Source organism: Eptesicus fuscus, chromosome 17, assembly GCF_027574615.1.
Source record: "Eptesicus fuscus isolate TK198812 chromosome 17, DD_ASM_mEF_20220401, whole genome shotgun sequence".
Taxonomy (NCBI): domain Eukaryota; kingdom Metazoa; phylum Chordata; class Mammalia; order Chiroptera; family Vespertilionidae; genus Eptesicus; species Eptesicus fuscus.
In genome coordinates this window covers 30,508,560-30,512,463 of record NC_072489.1, presented here as the reverse complement: position 1 = coordinate 30,512,463, position 3,904 = coordinate 30,508,560, and the positions used below count along the sequence as shown (strand labels likewise).

General features: G+C 41.4%; 1 non-coding gene across 1 annotated transcript; it reads left to right on the top strand.

The window, feature by feature from the left end:
- Positions 1-1,065: 1,065 nt before the first annotated feature.
- LOC114226884 (small nucleolar RNA SNORA51) lies at positions 1,066-1,193 on the top strand. Its single transcript, XR_003612993.1, has one exon. It is a non-coding gene; the product is annotated as a small nucleolar RNA SNORA51 (small nucleolar RNA).
- The last annotated feature ends 2,711 nt before the right edge of the window (positions 1,194-3,904 follow it).

Below are 3,904 nucleotides of genomic sequence, written 5' to 3'. Positions count from 1 at the left end.
TGAGTGTCTCCTGGTAGCGTATGAAGAAGAGTTCATCCCCTGAGGCCACAAAGCAGAGAAAGTTAAAAATCAGAACTAAGATTTAAACTCAAAACTCTAGAAAGCCAAAAAAGTTTAAATATGAAATATAGTGAGACAGCTATACCAAGGACAAGAATCTGGCTGGGAAAAGATGAAACCTTTTAAGACTTGTGTGGAAATATTCATTCATTTTAATTCCTCAGATTATCTGGATCATTTGAGCCTGCAGAAATGACAAATTCATCATTTCTCTCAATCAACCAAATAATTAGAAGATAAATGAAATTTCTGTATATAAGAAATCAGATTTCTGTGAATAGTTATCTCTTCTATAGGAACTAAGTAGAATATAAAAATGATATCTGTAAACACTACTTCTAATTAAAGTTGCAAGATATTTCACATGGAGAGCTATGGGAAGCAGGCATCGAAGAAGATAACAGTGGATTTATATCACCAGTCACTCCAGGCCATACACTGATTGGCTCGAATGGCAGGCACAGTTGTCAACAGAATATGTGTGTGTGTTTTTCATCTCCCACTACTTCTACTTTTTACCAAGCACATATAATTGAACTTTGGTTACATAAAAGGTGCATTCTGTAGGAATGTTTCTCAGGATATGGTGACTAATATTATGATGAAGTTTTACTTATTCTGATGTTTATAAACATTACTGATTTGCGGAGAACTTAGCTCCCTTGTACATTTACCTATGATTCTGTACGTCCCAATAGAATGTAGAAACTCAACAACCTAGATTTTCTTATGGCTACAAGTCTGGTAGGCAACCTGGCTCTACAAATGTGGCACATTCACAGGAGACAGCAGTACAAAACGCCTCGAATCTGTGCTGGCGAAGGTGAGCAGAAGCACTGTGCCTCTGGAAGCAGTTGTGAAAAAAGCGTCTAGAATCCAGTGCCAAAGAGTCAGCAGGCAAGACGTGGCATCTGTATCCCACAATAATATATTCTTTTGTGTAAACGTGTTAGTGTATAATCTATTGTTTGCACCTCACAGTAGTTGACAGAAATAATCCTTCTTGGCACCCTGGTGCTTACCAAGGCTGTGTTTTTACACTGATTGTACCGAAAGAGGCGGAGTAAACCTACCCCATATACACCCCAGCCTGGGTCCTTTGCCTGTTCTATATTATGATTGCAGGGATATGAAAAAAAAAAGGAAAAAGAAAGAATCCTTCTCTTATTCCATTAATATATTTCTTAAATTGCTTAGGAAATACAATTTCTTATATGGGTCTCTACTTTTGGTTTGAATACCAGATGAAAGTACATACTCCAAGTATCTGCTGTCTAAAACTGTGGTCAACAAATACATTTGCTGCTATTTAAATTAGCAACGAAATAAACTTAAAAATTAGTTTCTGTGGTCATATGAGACACACTTTAAGAGCTATTAGTCACGTGTGGCTAGCAGCTATAGTATTTCACAATGCAGATATAGAACACTTCTATCAATGAAAAGAGTTCTGTTGATAGTGCTGCTTGAGGTATAGACAACGTACCTAGGACATGCATGACTGCCTTTAGATTAGAGAAGCCTTTCTTAATGGATTGATTGATTCTATTAACAGTTTCAAGTTATGACCTTGATACTGTGTGATATTATAGTCATCCTTCACTCCATTATTCTATTTGATTTTGCTATTAAGGTTACAAGGGATCAAATTAGAAACAGAGCTCACTTCATTTTAGACTAACAGAAATCAAATTTCATTAGCACTCATTATACTAAACATTGAAGGCTTCCTCCCTGCTACCTCCTCATGAATGATATTAAACTCTCTTAGTAAAATCTAAAGGCTGACACTAACAGATTCGATCTTTTAGCAAAATACATTTGGCTTATGTCTGAGAGTTCATTTTGGTTCAATGATGCCTGAAATGCAACATGGGAGGAAGGCATTTACTGTATTTGCCTGCCTAGCAAACCCATCTCCTCCTTTTGCTAAGGGTCCTACAATTTTTCAAATATTCCCTGTTATACACAACCTTGGTACTTCTGTAAATCAAGGTGATCCACCCACCCTCCTTCCCCTGGCCTAGAACTTGGGTTTGGAAACAAGGTAACCAATTGCTTTATGCTGCAGAACATATTACAAAAAGAAAAATTAAATGGAAGGAATAAATCCCAACAGCAGTTACCTAAACAAGTCCTCACGGGTTCCTCTTTCCTAGACCCCAGAACTGTCCTCATTTTGTACTTCCTGAAATTTAATTGTTTAACCTTTTTTTCTTTGAATGTGTATCTTCCTTCTAGCTTGTAATGATTTGTTTAACTTTGTTTTTAAGATGGCCAGTAAGTATTTGAGAAAGTATTTAAGGCTGGAGGGAGTCCTAAATAGTGATGAAAATCCATATTGGGATTTTCTTGGGATCTACTTGACATTCTGAAATGCCATTTTGTGCCTCCTTGCCCTCTGCCATGGTAACTTCTCACACTGTTGATGAGTAGCTTCACACCATCATAATCCCCATGGGTCTTTCAATTTAGCTCCTAGGAATGATTTAACCACAACAAAGCCTCCTTCTGCCAGAATACTGCTTTAATCCCCCCCACAAATGTTCACTCTATTTGAAGTTAAATGCCCACCTGTTTGTGCTATGAGAGATGTTGGCAAATAGAAGGAAAATGAAAGAACTCCTATTTTAGAAAAAATTAAACTTGTCAAATTCATTGTAAATTTTTAAAAACCATAATGTCAAAGTGATCTGTTTGGTGAACACATATTTAACTATTATTTTCTGTGTTAACATATGGTCCAATAGCATTGTTAGACATTTGATAATATATTTTCCTGAACCATCTTAAGATTATCCTATCTAATAAAAGAGTAATATGCAAATTAACCACCACTCCTCTAAACCCACAAGCCATGCCCACCAGCCATGCCCACCAGCCAATCAGAGCAAGTATGCAAATTAACCCCAACCAAGATGGCTGTGGCCACAGAGATCAGGAGGGAGGCTTGGGTTTCCTTGGTAATGGAGGAAGCCAAGCTTTCCACACACCCTGGCGGGCCCAGGCCTCAACTCAAGGGTACAAAGTTTCAATTATAGAAGGTAAATAAATTCCAACAGAAATAGTGGCAGCCACGGACCTGGAAGAGCAGGAGGCTAGGGTTTCCCCGGGCGATGGAGGAAGCCAAACTTCTGCAGCCCTGGCCGACCTAGGCCTCCACTCCAGGCTACAAAGTTTCAATTATAGAAGATAAATAAATTCCAACAGAAATGGCTGCTGCCACGGAGTGAGCAGGAGGCTTGGCTCTGCTCCAGGCTACAAAGTTTCAATTGTAGAAGATAAATAAATCCAAGATACCAGGGCCTCCGCTTGGGTCGCTGGGGGGCATGGCTAGCCTGTAAACCACCACAGGCCCCTCGCCCAGGCCACCCCGCGACCCATGGGAACCCCCACCCTGATCCGGGACAACCTTCAGGACAAACCAGCTGGCCCCCACCAATGCACCAGGTCTCTATCCTATCTAATAAAAGAGTAATATGCAGATTGACCATCACTCCAACACACAAGATGGCTGCCCCCATGTGGTCAAAGATCCTGCCCCCATGTGGACACAAGATGGCCACCACAAGATGGCCAGCAGGGGAGGGCCAGCAGGGGAGGGCAGTTGGGAGGGACCAGGCCTGCAAGGGAGGGCAGTTGTGGGTGATCAAGCCAGCAGGGGAGGGCAGTTGGGAGGTACCAGGCCTGCAAGGGAGGGCAGTTGAGAGGGATCAGGCCTGCAAGGGAGGGCAGTTGGGGGTGATCAACCCTGCAGGGGAGGGCAGTTAGGGGTGACCAGGCCAGCAGAGGATGGAAGTTGGGGCAAACAGGCTGGCAGGGGAGCAGTTAGACATCAATCAGG